Genomic DNA, 16,831 nt, shown 5'->3' on the forward strand with positions numbered 1-16,831 from the left:
TAACTGAATCATCAACACAAATAGCTGAACCCTTTTTATCAATTCCCAGCCTTTAGCTGGTTTATAGGCTCCAAACTCCTTGAATTAAGGGTTGGATGGATCCCTTTCAGAAAGCATTCTGCTATAACTTAAATTGTTAAAATTTACCCAAGTATCCTTCAAAGATACCTGTCACCATAGATCAGGGTTATTGTTCACTATGGAAAGGGAAATAGTGAGACTTTGGGGAGATTACTGGAATACTGAATTGACACTATTTCAAGGAGACCCAAACTTCCTGGAGGTCCAACTGTCAGAGGGGGAGATTATGGAAGTCAGGTGTTCAAATGAGTCTTAGTTGAGATCCATCCCCCAGTGTAGCCACATTGGTGGAATGAACACTATCTATACTAATGAAAGGGTAATATGCTAATTAGACCAGACATCTTCCGGATGTCCCTCTGGACAAAGCCACAGTGGTGGGAGCTGAGGCAGAGGTGGTTAGGGGTGATCAGACCAGCAGAGGAGGGCAGTTAGGGGTGATCAGACTGGCAGGGAAGGGCAGTTAGGGATGATCAGGCTGACAGGCAGAGGTGGTTAGGGTCATCAGGTTGGCAGGCAGAGTGGTTAGGGGCGATCAGGCAGACAGGCAAGCAGGCAAGCAGTTAGAAGCCAATGGTCCCAGATTGCGAGAGGTATGTCCAACTGCCAGTTTAGGTCCAATTCCTGCAGGCCTAAACTGGCAGTCTGACAGCCTCCAAGGGGACCTGGATTAGAGAGGGTTCAAGCTGGGCTGAGGGACACTCCCGTGCACAAATTTCATGCACCGGGCCTCTAGTCCTATATAATAAAAGCCTAATATGCTAAGTGTCCAGTCATCCAGTGACCAATTGACTGTTAAACCAATCAAAGCATAATATGCTAATGATATGCTAAGGTCGCTCAACCACTCACTATGGTGTACACTGACCACCAGGGGCAGACAGTTGACTGGTCGACCAGTTGCTATGAAATGCACTGACCTCCAGGGGGCAGATGCTCTGACTGGTAGGTTAGCTTCCTGCTGGGCTATGGCCAATTGGGACTGAGCAAGATGAGCCAAACATGCCCTGGATCCCTCCTGTGGTCCCTCCCCAGCCCTGATCGTGCACCGGCAGGGTCCCTTAACCTGGCTTACACCCTCTCATAATCTGGGATGCCTTGGGGGATGTTGGAGAGCTGGTTTAGGCCCTATCCCGCAGTCCACTCCTCTTGGGAGGGTGCCAGACGCAGGGCTCACAGCTGGTGAGTGTTGCTGTGGTGGTGCAAGCCTCTCCCAATCGAGACTGATTGAGTGCAAACCCACGGCAGGCGCAGTGGGGCCAGGAGGAGCGGCAGGTAGGAGCTGCAGGCGGCATTGGGCTGTATGTTTAGGCCTGATGCCAGCAGGCCACCCTGAGGGACTCCACCCATGCACAAATTCGTGCACTGGGCCTCTAGTTATATTATAAAAAGTTAAGTGGAAACAACTACAAATATTTCTACCTAGGAAAATAGTAAATTCAAACCAATGACACATTCCTGGAGGGATTGTAGAGATTGGTGCCAGGACTCAAGAGATGCAGGGTAGTGATATCTCCACTTCCCCCTCCAAGTTCCCATTCAATTTGCCTATTTGACTTGTGCAGGAAACAGATGGGATTATCATATACTTAACCAGGAGTGACTGCAATTGCTGCTGCTTCCCAGATGTGTGTTCATTGCTTGAGAAAATGAATATTTCCTCTGGTACCTGGTTTTCAACTATTGATCTGGAAAAATATTTTTCCCCTCAATACCTTAGTAAAGATCAGCAGAAGCAGTTGTGTTTTTATTTTTGTGGGGTTTTTTTTTCAGTTGGTAAGATAGCAATATGTCTTTAGTGTTCTACTTCAGGCTATATGACGTTCCATCGTCATAATTTAGTCTTCAGGGAACTTCATCACCTACTCCTTCCAAAAGACCTCACACTCATCCAGCATATTCATGATATGCTGATTGGACCTGTTTAGCAAGAGGTAGCAGACATCCTAGACATATAGGGAAAATATTTGCATGGCAGAAGGTGGGAATATAATTCAACAAAAATTTGGAGATCTACCTCACTGAAATTTCTAGGGGTCCAGTCATGTTGAGCATATTCAGCCATTTCTTATAAGGAGGAAAAGGATAAGTCACCTGGCCTCTTCTGTACCCACAAGACTGACACAGGACCTAGTGGATCTCTTTGGATTAGTGATAACCTATTAGTGAGATGTGCTACTCCTGAAAATTTACTGAGTAATCCAAATGCTGCTACATTACAGTAGGAGCCAGAAAACAGAAGGCTCTGCAACAGGTTCAAACTGTTGAGCAAGTGGGATCACACGACCCAGAAGGTTCTGTGGTACTTGAAGTGTCAGTGGCAGAGAGAGATTCTATCTGATCGTTTAGGCCCCTATGGAAAAAATCAACACAGATACTTAGGTTTTGTAGCAAACCTCTCCCATGTTATGTGTATAACTGCTCTCCTTTTGAGAAACAGACTTTGGATTGCCACTGTCCTCAGTAGAGACTGAAAGCTTAATCATGAGTCACCAAATTAGCAGGTGAGCTCGGCTGACCATCATGGACTGGGCGTTGTCTGACCCATCAAACCATAAATTTGAGCATGCACAGCAGCACTCTCTTTTCAAATGGAAGTGGTATATAAGAAAGCAGACTTATGCGACTCCGGAAGCACAGAAAAACACATTGGGAAATATCCTAAGTGCCCGTGCCCCCTACACCTGATCTATTATCTTCTCTCTCCCAGCCCACACCTGTGAACACGTAGGGAGTTCCCTGTGACCAGCTGAATAAGAAAGAAGAAACTTGAAGAAACCTGGGCCTGGAGTGGAGATGGTTCTGCCTGATACGTAGCACCACCCAACCGCTTCCAGCAGGATGACTGCATCCCTTTCTGGAACATCCCTACAAGGCAGTATACGTGTATAGTTGTATCAGAACTGTTAACTCACACCCCATGGGACGCAATGTCATTAACTAGAGCACGGTACAAATGTACAATTTGTTTTGCTTTTAGTATCAGAGACTTCATTTATTTCCAAAATTACTGCAAATTACTGAAGTCAGCAACTTAAAACTGCATCTCCTTCAGTGAGGTTGTGTCATACATTTGAAATACCTTTAAAGACTCTTTATTACAATGTGCATTCCCCGTTGGGATGGAAAAACGTTAAATATATTGAGGTTTAGTGTTTCTGCTGAGAAGTTCTATGTGTTTGACAAATGCTTAATGCTTTGGGCTCACCATTTCAGTATCATACAGAATAGTTTCAGTAACTTATAAACTCCTCCACTATCACCAAACTCATAGCAACTATTGATCTTTTTAATGACTTTATCGTTTTGTCTACTTCAGAATGTCATATAATTGGAATCATAAAGTGCCCAGCCTATTCAGATTGGTTTCTTCCACTTAACAATACTTATTTCAGATTAATTTCTTTCTTTCCTGGGCTTGGTAGTTCATTTATTTATTTTTTTATTCATGAATAATGTTTTATTTTATAGGAGTATCAAAATGTATTTATCAATTCACCTATTAAAGGACATATTGATTGCTTCTAGTTTGTGGAAAATATAGATAAAGGTGTGGTAAACATTCATGTGCAGGTTTTTGTGTGGACAGAACTTTCAAAAAAATTGGATAAATAATTAAGACATTGATTGCTCAACATATGGTAAAACTCTGTTTTATAAGAAATTGCCAAATTATCTTCCACTGTGGGTGTAGCATTTTGCATTACCACCAGCAATAAATGAGAGTTCTTGTTGTTTACATCCTTGCCAGCATTTGGTATTTGGTATTGGAAGATATCTTCATTTGAGTTGTTTTAATAGTTGCATCTCATTTTTGCTAGTTTTGCAATTTCCGAATGTTGAGCATCATTTCATAGTGTTATTTTCTATCTGTATTTCTTCATTGCTGTGGTATATATTGACATTTTTGTTCATTTTTATATTTGGATTGTGTATATTGTTGAGTTTTAAGAATTCTTTGTACATTTTGCAAACAAGTCTCTTATATATGTTTTGCAAATACTTTTTTCAGTCTGTGACTTGTATTTTTCACTTCCTTTTCCCCCCATTGACCTCTCCCACACTGCACCCCCTCTACCCAGGCCTTCACCGCTCTATTGACTGTGGGTTATGCATATACCCATATGAGTTCATTGGTTGATGTCTCCCTCCCACCCCTCCCCTGCCTTCTGTCTGATGTTTCCATGTTTCTATGTCTCTAAATCTGTTTTTGTTCAGTGGTTTATGTTGTTAATTAGATTCCATATATGAGTGAGATCAGGTGATACTTATCTTTCTCTGACTGGCTTATTACTTTTTTTTAGTTCCATTATATTTTGCCTCATATATTTTGACTCTCCATTTCTCAGTTTATACACTTTTAGGATTATCGCATATTCTAGAAAAAATTAATTATTTTATGATTAGTAATGTCTTTATTTTTGACAATTTTCCTTTTTTCAGAGGTCTGCTTTCTCTGAAATTAATATGTCAGATTTCCTTTGATTAATGTTAACATGATATATCTTTCTCCATCTTTTCACTTTTAATCTATCTTGTCTTTATGTGTAGTGTTGGTTTCTTGTAGACAACATAGTCTTGTTGATTTTTTTTCCTCTCTAACCATCTCCATCTTTTAATTGGTTTATTTAGAACATTCACCTTATAGTGATTATTATATATTTGGATTAATATCAACCATATTTGTACTTTTTATTCCCTGTAAGAGACTTTTTTCTGCCCTTTCTGATTTTCACTGAGTATCTAATATGATCCCATTTGATGCCATATGTTAGTATCTTATATAATAAAAGCCTAATATGCTAAGTGTCTGATTATCCAATTGTCTGTTCAACCAATCAAAGCATAATATGGTAATGATATGCTAAGGCAGCTCAACCACTCATTATGATGTGCACTGACCACCAGTGGCAGACAGTCGACACTTGACTAGTCGCTATGACATGCACTGACCACTAGGGGGCAGACGCTCAAACCAGTAGGTTAGCTTGCTGCTGGGGTCTGGTTGATCAGACTGAGGGAGGAGCGGGCCTAAGCCATCAGTTGGACATCCCCTGAGGGCTCTCAGACTGTGAGAGGGCTCAGGCTTGGCTGAGGGACTCTCCCAAGTACACGAATTTCATGCACAGGGCCTCTAGTATCATAATAATATTTCAGAAATAATACTTTCCCTAGAGTTTAAAATATACATTTTAACTAATATAATTCAACTTTAAAATAAGAAAATTTTCCCCAGCCAGTGTTGCTTAGTGGTTAAGCTTTGACCCAGGAACCAAGAGGTCATGGTTCAATTTCTAGTTAGTGCACATGCCCGGGTTGTGGGCTCGATCCCCATTTGGGGTATAATGAAGGCAGCTGATTGATGATGTTTCTCTCTCATTGGTATTTCTCTCTATCCCTCTACCTTCCTCTCTTACTAAAAGCCGATAAAAACATTCAAAAATGTTAAAATAACAAGATTTTGCTTTATGTGTGGTACAGGTGCCAAATATAATAAATTTGTACCAAATTCACCTTTCCTTATGGTCACTTCAAAATACATATGCTATAATCAACTAAAACAGCATTTATATTTTCTACAGTTATATTTTAGGTCAGTTAAGAAAAAAACTAGAGAAACATTTTATTTGTCCTTATTTATTTCTTCTCTGATGTCCTTTCATTACCAAGATTCTAGCTTATGTAATTTACTTCTATAAAAAAAAAACTATTAATATTTTTTGCAGAAAAGGTTTGCTAATAATATACTCCCTCAGAATGTATTTGTCTGAAAAAAGTCTTTATTTATTGTTTTAAAAAATTATTGATTATATAATTATATATTGATAGCTTTTAAAACTCATCTTAAACATTTAATTATACTCTCTTCTTTTTAAAAAAATTATATTTTATTGATTTTTTACAGAGAGGAAGGGAGAGGGATAGAGAGCTAGAAACATTGATGAGAGAGAAACATCAATTCAGCTGCCTCTTGCACACCTGCCACTGGGAATGTACCCGCAACCAAGGTACATGCCCTTGGCCGGAATCAAACCTGGGACCCTTTAGTCCACAGTCCGATGCTCTATTCACTGAGCCAAACTGGTTAGGGCTATACTCTCTTCTTACTTGCATGGCTTTCAACCACAGATTTGCTAATTATTATTCTTGTTTCTCTCAAGATAATATGTTTTGTCGTCCTATGGATTCTTACAAAATTGTCTCTGAATTTTTGGAGTTTGACTATGATATTACTAAGCATAGATTTTATGTTATTTATTCTCCTTGGTATTTTCTGAGCTTTATAGATCTCTGTGTTGTGTTCTGTTAATAATTTTGTAGAAGTCCTTGATTATTATTTCCCCAAATATTCCTTCTTCTTTGTTCTCTCTTTCTTCTTCCGTTATTCCACCTACATCATTTGAAAATTTCCTAAGTTTCTTTGATGTTCTCTTCTGTTTTTTCCCCCCTACTTTTTCTCTTTCAATTTGTTCAGGGGTTTCTTTTTACCTCCCCTCAACTCCCTGATTCTTTTTTGGAGCTTTGTGTTTGCTTACCTGCAAGCTCACTGATTCCTTTTGTGGTTGTGTTGGTTCACTGAGCAGCCCATCAAAGGCATTCTTCCTTTCCATTGCCATGTTTTGTTTTGTTTTTCTATTCCTAGCATTTTCTTTAGATGCTTTCTTAGAATTTTAATTTCCTTCCTTATGTTACTTGTTTGTGCACATTATCTGCCTTATCGATCAAAGTTCTAAACTTATGTATCATTATTATTTCAATCCCCCTGTCTGATAATTTCATCATCTTTGTCATGTCTGAGTTGGCCCTGATGCTTGCTTTGCCTTTCCAGACTACATTATTCTTGACTTTGATGTGCTCTGTAATTTTTTGCTGTTGCTGAAAGCCAGGAATATTGCATAAGTAATAAAATGTGTTATTTTGGCTAGTGCTTTCATTTTACTTTATGTGTGTCATAGTTTTAGTAGTTTTAGTTGTCAGATGATGCGACATTTTCTATAGTTTGGATTTTGTCTTCTCTCTTATTTGAGTTTCCTAAAGACTCTCAGAGAGAGTGTGTCTTGCAATTCTTTCATCTGCGATGAACTATTATAAACTGGAGTGTGGTGTGGGAAGGTATGATGGAGAAGCATTCTATTATGTTCTACTTAAATCTCAAGCTTTTAGTGGCATCTGTCTCTAAATAAATTTTACAATTATTGCTATTTGATAGGTTCCTCCTTCCTCATTGATGAGACAGAAAGTTTAGACACTGCTGGAGTGTGAGGAATGCCCTTTCCAATAGCTCTTGAAGGAGGCTCTGCTAGAGTTTATCTTGGAGATTAGAATTTTGTGCTGAAAATACTCTTTTCTCCTTTCCTTTGTTGACCCAGAGAAGAAACTAAACCTGTCAAGAAGTACTCCTTATGGTTAACTGGGTCCCAAATCATAACCAGAGTCTAGCAGCTATTGCTAATGGAGGCCTCCTATGCACACTACTTCTTCTTCCTACACTGGGCTCCTGCCCTCTGAGAAAAAACCTTAAGAAGGAATCCCTGCTATCCTCTTTCAACCAATGAGCTGAGACTTACCCCATTCAATTGGAACTGCAGAGCTATATCCTCATTTGTTGACAATCAGAGCAGCCCAATAATGACAAATCAGAATACATTATTCCTTCCAATCAGGACAGTGCTATTTGGATTAATCTGACTATGCAAATTTTGATTCCTCATTTGCAAAAACAGGACAAATCAGGGGCCAGGGCCAGAACTTCATAGAACAAAGCCTCCCCTTTGTCTCCATAGAGTGCACTTTGGCTTCCACCAGAGGCTGTGTTTTCCTGCTTTTCAAACTTGCTCATTTGAATAAAGTTTTTCCTCTAGCATGTCAGATTGAGGACTCTTTTTGGACATTAGATTGGTTGAAATTTTTGTGGAATTTTTTTAGTGCCACAAGGGTTTTTTTTCTTGGCTTTTCACCATTAGAACTTTGTGAGCTCTTAAAAGTAATATCCATGAAAGTGTGAAAGCTTTCCTAAAAATGCAGCTCCCAGGAGCTTCTCACACTCACTCAAGTCTTCAATTTTTTATCAATTCATCTAAATTGCCATTTATGTGTATCTATCAGCTGATGGCTCCAGCAGCTTCTCTTCTAAGTAAGCAGATCTTGCCTCTGACTCTAAGAATTCACCTACCTCTGCAGAGTTTGGAGTGGCAGTTTGCCCTGCAAACTCAGTTATGTGATGGGGCCATGAAAGTTACTTACTTTTAATTTGTCCAGCTATTTCTTGCTGCAAGGACACGGATGATGATTTCAAAGCTCTTTATATGTGAAAGCTAAAGCTTATAATCAATATTGACTTTTGGATAAGTAGTTGATTTTGATAAAATTATACCTGGGTTGGACATTCCATCTTACCAATTGCTCATTTTTACTCTTCCTCTAGTTTCCACAAGAAATTATGTATCCTTAGGGGGAGGGGGCACCTAAACATGCAATTTTGATCATCTTAGCTTAGTCTGTTATGCCACAGTGGTCTTAAGGGTGTGAAATCTCTTCGTTACTTGTTGTAATTTCTATTTTCTTCAATCTACTTTCTTAAAAGAGAGAACCAATAAAACCTTGGAACATTAATTCTGTAAAATTCTATTCCATGATTACTTTTGAATTTTAGATTGCTACTAGGAAAACTTTTTATGTAAAATATATTACTAGGTAGTAAAAGACCAACTTTTGGAGAATGAAAGATAAAATATGGAAAAATGAAGAGATAAAATGAGCACATTAGTGCCATTGCATATAACTCTGTGTGTGTGTGTGTGTGTGTGTGTGTGTGTGTGTGTGTGTGTGTGTGTTCATGCACATAATTCTCTACAATTTGAAACATACTTGCACACAGTAATTCACTTGACCCTCACTGGATTGAGCCTGGTGAGAAAAGTACGGTAAATATTATTTTCTCCCAAGTTTTATTTAATACATTTTATAATTCTAAAGAATATGTCTGATAAACACTCTAGGGATCTCAGTTTTAAGCAGTGCACGGATAGTTCTTAGAAAGGCTTCAACTACTCATACCCTTCTAATTTTCACTTTATGATATCACACTACACACAGTGTTAGAATTGTTTCACACCAGTGTCCCTGAAAACGGAATTGCCTCCTGTTTCATGTGATCATTACCATTTGTCTTTACTTTGTGTGTTGTCAAAGTTTTATCAGTCACATCGTTGTTTTATTTTGCACACCATGCCAGCATGCATTGAAACAGATTTTTTTAATTCCCCAGAAATATTACAAATGATGCGGTCACTTTTCTTCAATGTTTTAAGTTCAGGAATCAGACAAACTTGGGTTTGAAACTTGTCAAATCTGTCTACTTACTAGTTGTACCAGTTAATAATGGTGGATTTTGTAATCAAAGAAAACAGATAATATGAAGAGAAACATCAAAAGTGTTTTATTCAAAGTAATGCCCATTGCTAGCTATACATTTCTCCCATGTTTCAGGTAATTTATGGGTACCTTCCCAATAGAACTTTTCTTGCTTTCAGGCAAACCATTCAGAGACCCAATTTTCCACTTCTTCATGACCTTGTGGGAACCAAGCCAGAGATGCCTGATAGTCAAGGTCAATTAAAGCACAGGGGCCTTGTTGTCAGTACACTGCATGTCCAAGGCTACTCTGCGCCTAGGCTAAGATACTATCAGCAGCTACGAGGACACCAGCACAAGAACCCCACAGTACACTGCGCATGCATACCCTTCTGTAGCCAAAATATGATTGATGTAAGTATTGGCATGAAGCCTTCTTTGTCTCTGGAATAATATATGTTACTGGCCAGCTAGTGTGCTGGAGAGTAAGCAGTGTGCTAGAGTGTGAGGAAGTGTGCTGAGAGAGAAGCTTAGAGGTAGTTACTATGTGAAGCTACAGAGACCAGCCCGTGTGCTGGGCAGAGGAGACAGGAGAAGCTGCTGAGCCAGTCAGGCTGCTGGAGAAGCTGCTAAGGCAGCGAGCTCAGATACTGCTATGATGGGAGGTGGTGAGTCTAGAGACAGCGTGCGGCTGCTCTGATAATAGGTGTAGGTACAGAGGCTATTGGAGATGCTACTGCTGTGTGGGAACGCTGTATTTATCAGCGGTGGACAGCTGCCTGATTAGGACACTGTTGTAAAGAACTGTTTTGTCTGTTAGTTATATGGCCACTGGCTTCTGCAATAAAGACTCGTTCTTATACACCCACAACCTCTCAGGGCTTCTCCGTCTAAGACCAGATGTCCCAGAAGGTCCAGTCCCTAAGCAGAGCAGCTCAGACCCAACACCAGGAACTACTGAGCAGAAGATAAAGCAGGAACTTGGACTAAGTTCCCAACAGTTAGTACAGTGGGCAGGGTTCAAGAAGGGACCTGTCCTGGTGTAGTCAGGAAAGATTTAGAAGAATACATGGACTCAGAGCAACTCAGAGCAGCTGGCAACAGCTCTGCTCTGACAGCCTTTAATAAAAACATTTAATTTATATGAACATCAATTTTTTTATCCACTTTATGGGGATACGAATCATATCCACATCGTAGGGCTACTGTGAAGATTACATAAAAGAATATGTTTAATGGGTGTTGGTTAATACAGCCATAAGCATGTGAGCTGTATACACCTAAGCAAAGTTATTCATACCCCATCTATTTATTTTTCATTAAAAGAAATAAGACAGACTTTTAGATGAGACTATTTAATTTTTAATGTATTATTTTTAATCAACTGGTTTACATATCTAAATCCTAATACATTTAAACCAAATTTCTGATACTTTGTTGTCTTCTTACTATAAGCAGCCAGAGTGACTCCATGCACAGGAAGTTAACAACGAACTAAAAATAATAGACTGATACAAAGTTAAATAAAAATATAAGAAAAAAAACTTAAAAATCATATATTTGAAGCAGGTTCAATAAAGCAAACATGTAGAATTTATAGAAGTGTTTTCTTCCACAAAAAGGAAAATTAATAAAGGAAACATACATTTTTATTATGGGTTAGAATAATATAACCCACTTGTAAACAAAGAAAAAATCATGCTCTCAATTAATTCAATTTTATCACTTTGTTTCCATTGGAAATATTGGTGATGTGGTTTTTTTTGTTTCATTTTATTGTGTGTGTGTGTGTGTGTGTGTGTGTGTGTGTTTTAAGAATTGGTGAGAAATATAGCTTGGAAGAGTTCATCACTTGAATTATATTTCAATATCATTGAGCTTCATTACAATGTCCAATGGCCCAGTCATCACTCTATGCATAATTAAAATATATCTGCAGTAATAATATTACACAGTTTCATTTGTATTCCAATTAACATTTTGCTATTAGCTCTCTCATTACAAATAGATAACTAAAATAAATGAAGTGGCAAGTTTTCTATATTTAGCAACATCTACTTTTAATTTGTACTTTCCTGGTGAAAAAATATGAACAATTATCATCACTACTGATGATAACTGAAAAGAATGGAGCAATATAGAAATACCCTCAATAGCTTACAACCATCGTCCTTGACAAAAACTCTGCTTTCATTTGCTTCAATTATAGAGTCAAGGTTTTAAATCTGATTGAAGCTTGAAGCTAGTTTTGTTTTTTTTGTTTTTTTTTGTCCCAGTGTCATTAAGGACTATTATATGAGAAATTAAGGACTATTATATGTATTATGTGAGAAATCTCATAGCCATAGTTATAAATATTCTCAAATGAATTAGAATAAAAATATTGGTACTTTGTGATTTTAGTCTTAGGGAGATATTTTTTAGGACATATATGGAGGCACAGTAATATATATTTGCTATATGAATTAAGTGAGGTAATATCTATAAAAGGCATAGGACACTGATTGTAATAATGGATTATGTGGGTATTCATTAGCACAATTAAGTTTGTCTTTATCTTGCTTTATTTTTAGGGAATTATTAGTTATTCACATTAACAAATGCTCAACGCATTTCTCTGCTAGAGTCAAGGTTAATACTATAGCAGGTATTGAAAAACAAGAATAAAGTTGGCTCTCTGTATCCACAAATTCCACATCACTGAGTTCAACCAACTGCTAATTGAAAACATGAAAAAGAAATTACATTGTTGCCGACATGTACTATGTCGTTAGGCTTATTGTAGTTGTATCTGTACAAAACATATATAGACTCTTTTCTTGTCATTCTTCCCTAAAAATATAGTATAATGACTCTATATAATATTTACATTGCATTAAGTATTATAGGTGATCTAGAGATAATTGAAAGTACATGGAGTATATGCATTGGTTATATGCAAATACTACACCATTGTATATAAGTGCTTGAACTTCTGTGAACTTTAGTATCCATGGCGAATCCTGGAACCAATCCCCAATGGATAATGAGGGACAACTGCTTAATTACTGAAAAAGAGGAGCAAAATGTGAATGGACAAGAAAACATTAATAGTATTATATCCCAACAACTAGTTCAAGTAGTTATAAAAGTAGGAAAATGGCATAATTCACTTTTTAATTTGTTGAAATAATTAACATTATTGTCAAAATTCTAATTTACTTTTGTTTAGGTAGCAAATACATTCAGAACTTGAACACATATATCAGAACTTGAACACATATTTCTCTAATAGCTCTAGTCATTCCTTTTGTTAAAAAAAGTCTCACGTTGCATCAGCTTTCTTCTCAACACTTCTATTTTACTGATGATTTTTAATAATAACCAAATAATCTCTTCATGATCTTTTCCTTCCACATGTTCACTAAGCACCAACAGAATAAAAAAGCTGGTGAGTAGTAAAGCTTTATGGTGATGAACCTTGATCATTCATTGTTTGTGCCAGGAATGTCAATGCATCAGTTTAACCAGTGCGGCATAGGAAAGGAAAGCTAAGTTTACTTGAAGACAAGTCTAAAGAGTAGTAATAATTCTATAAAATTTCATAATTTTAGCCTCATTCTGTGACTCTAAGATAGGCCATTTCTAGTAGCATCCTATTGATGGAGTAAATTCTCTTATTTATTCGAATTGTTTCCAGCAAAATTTCACAACCTCAAAAATACTTTTCCAGGCACTACTGAGATGTGATTGTGATTAAATTACAACTGTCCTTCCATTATGATGGACCATAGGCACTGTGTTAAGAAGGGAATTTTCCTTATTTCTGTCTGGCTACTTAAAATTTGTGTTACTAAACCTGTTTATATCTCATGAACTCTGTGATCCCTCAAAGCAAAAATCTGAATCTGGAAACTATTTAAAACTTCTGCTGAAAGAAAAACTCAATGATGTATGTATGCATAAGTTAGTAAAATACATTTTACACGTTTTATAGTAGACAACTGGATAGTAACTGCACGAACAATTAGCGAAAGGAAGAAAGAAATAACTATAATAATGGAATGAATATATACCTTTCCTATTCTAATTAGACATCCTGAAAGGCTCCTTTTTAAGACAAGCATCACAGCATGCTAGCTACTCCATGGAGTATTTAAAACACTTGGCAGTCTTTCATGTTGCTATTTTCTAAAATTATCCAAGCAAACATTTCAATTGAGAAGTTATTTGCAGTAGTGAGTTTCAAACAAGTTGTTTGTTGTAATTATCTGATGCTCTTGTAGACCTCATAATAAAGAAGACTTAATACAAAATGAATCAAATATATTATCTTACAGAAGCTATTTCATTCTGATTGTAAAAAATAAGAATATCAAAGTACCATGAATTAAACATAACATTGTTAGTGTCTTGTTTTATTTTGTTTGCCTCTCTGAGAATAATATTGTACCGCTGTCATAGCAGTTTACTGCACTAGTATTAGAAATGATATACTCCACAGTTACCCAAAAGGTATTTATGTTTTCTGTATCAGAGCATTTAGACATAATTGCCATAATAAACATAGATGCTACCAAAATACCAGGGGCATTATTAGCTAATGTTAAGGGAGAACTAAATATATTATTACACATTAATATTTTGGTTTAATACTCACCTATAATTTTATGATTTCAATTGCACATATGCTTCTGCAAGAGTCATATATCTTCAGAGTTGGATTAAAAGTAAATAGTTCTGCCTGGCTGGTGTGGCTCAGTGGTTGACTATTGAGCCATGAACCGAAAGGTCACTGGTTTGAATCCTGGTCAGAGTACATGTGCCTGTTGGGGGCCTCAGTCTCCAGTGGGGAGGCCTCCAGGAGGCAGCTGTTCAATGATGCTTCTTTCTCATTGGTGTTTCTATCTCCCTCTCCCTTTCTCTCTAAAAAATCAATTTTAAAATATATATATATATTTTTTTAAAAGTGAATAGTCCTATTACCCTAACACCTTGGACTTTTCTGTAATTGGTTATTTTGTTTCTTCCTGTTCTTTCTATATAATGCCATATGCACTGATGACTTCATTTATCTCTTTTACAGACTGAAGTTGGAAGACTTAAAAGCAAGAAAAACAGTATTCAGTGATAAAGTTGACTATTAATATGAAGTCCGAAATCAACTTTAAAGTGACTTTTTTGGCAAATTATGAAAATTGTCATATGTCAGACGTGGGCAGCTTCTTATTGCCACGGTTATGAACATCTGTTTCTGACAAGCTTAGATGTGAATATTGAGTTTCCATCAGGAGGTTGGAAGCCGCCTGATGAGATTACTGCCCTGTGCTTTGAATACATTTGGCAGAAAAACAGAGCCAGCTTTGCTGAAGGTGAAAGACAGCAGGGCCACCTATAAATCCCTGCATTGTTCCTAGATTTAACTTCTTGGCATCTTCAGAGATATACTTGAGCTAAACAGTCTCCCTGTCTTAAGTCTTACAAAGTAGGAATAGCTGCTCTATATGTATCAGTTTTCTTCACCTGGAAAGAAGTTTCCTTCTGGGGACTGTATTTACATTCTCTTGACTGACATGGGATTTGGTAATTTTGGAGCATTCAATAACATCTTTTTTTAAAACAGGCTAACATCACGCTCTTGCAGGATGTTCACAACAAGAGGAAGACAGAAATGTAACAAAGCACAAACTAATTACCATCACTGGAATAAAATTTAGTTTTAACCATGAAGTAGAAATCTCCCAAGAAAGACCATGCCATCCCAATGTTCCTTTGAGGTATGGGATGAGAAGTACTCCCGAAAGCAGAAAATCCAGATATGCGCCCAGACTAAAAGCCTGGTGAAATGATTTATTCATTTCTAATTATTAAAATGTGAGATGAAATATATGCACATTTTCGGTTTTTAATGTGGAAGATTAGACCCAGAAGCGAAGATGCGCTTAGCATCTTACCACCAAGAAACTGCAGCGGTTTGTATCTTGATGGTTTGTTTATATCTTTAAAAAAGTATCAAGAAGCAGTTCAGATGGAACGATGGTAGCCACTAGCTAAAATGCAATTTGTTCTTTCTCATTGTTTCTTTCATTTTACACTGTATTCCATGAGTTTGGATATATTCATAATTAATATTTCAATTCCGGCTTGAAAATGTTCACATCCCAATTTTTCAGTGTGCATTAAGTTAGTTACCTCTCTGTCCTTCTGCTTCCGTTATAACTCCATACATGCCTCAACCATCATATGTTTTAACGCTGCTGGACCATTTCCCCTCACAATATCACCCAACACAAAACGTTCTGTGTGTGAGTCAATATCAAACACTGAGGAAGAACAGGATGCTAAACTCCAGAATAATGGGACAACCCAAAAGCTTCATGCCAATTATTTCTGTTTTCCAAAGTCCATGTGTTTTAGTTGCTTTGGGTGAGTGTAACAAAATGTCATAGCCTGGGTGACTTAACAGCAGACATTCATTTCAACAGTCCTGGAGGCTGGAAAGTGCACCAAGGAGGCACTGACAGATGCAAGTCTAGTAACACCCCTTCCTCCCCCTTGCTCCCTATATCCTCACATGGCCTTTCCTCTTTGGCTGTTCCCAGAAAGAGAGAGCCCTCTTAGGTTTGTCTTAATTTAAGGACTGATCCCATCATGAGAGCCCCACCTTCAGCACCTAATCTCTCCATAATTACCTCCCAAATACCAGTGGCTATTAGGGCTTCCCGTATATACAGTAGTGGAAGGTTGGGTGACAAAATTATTTAACTCATAGTAACACCACCATAGTCTTTCCCAAAGTCCTGGGTCTTCTACCACTGATTGACAATTTAGCTGCTACAAAGTAGCAATATATTTGAAACATGATTTTTTTTAAAGATTTTGTATTGAGTTTTAGAGAGAGAGGAAGGGAGAGGGAGAGAGAGAAACATTCATGTGAAAGGTGAAACATCAATCAGCTGCCACCTGCATACCCCTACTGGGGAGTGAGCCTGCAACTTGCATGTGTGAGCCACAAAGCCAGGGCTGAAACATGATTTTTTAAACATCTAGTCTAGATTAGGTCAAATGATTAAGTGAGCATTTTTCACAACCAATATTTATAAGCAGAGAAGTAGATTGGCATGTCTAGTGTAAACATATAGGGATAGAGGATGCTTTCTCCTACCAGTTAAATTTACATGCTACTTACTTCCACCATTTACACAGCTCTCTCTCTATTTTATATACTTACCAGAGGCTGGATGCACAAAATTCGTTCAAGAGTAGGCCTTCTTTCCCCCGGCTAACGGCACTGGCTTCCCTCTGGCATCCGGGACCCAGGCTTCCCTTGCAGACCCAGCTTCATCCGGAAGGTTGTCCAGAAGGATCTCTGGAAGGACGTCTGGTCTAATTAGCATATTATGCTTTTATTATTATA

This window comes from Myotis myotis, unplaced genomic scaffold (assembly GCF_014108235.1).
Source record: "Myotis myotis isolate mMyoMyo1 unplaced genomic scaffold, mMyoMyo1.p scaffold_m19_p_14, whole genome shotgun sequence".
NCBI classification, from domain to species: domain Eukaryota; kingdom Metazoa; phylum Chordata; class Mammalia; order Chiroptera; family Vespertilionidae; genus Myotis; species Myotis myotis.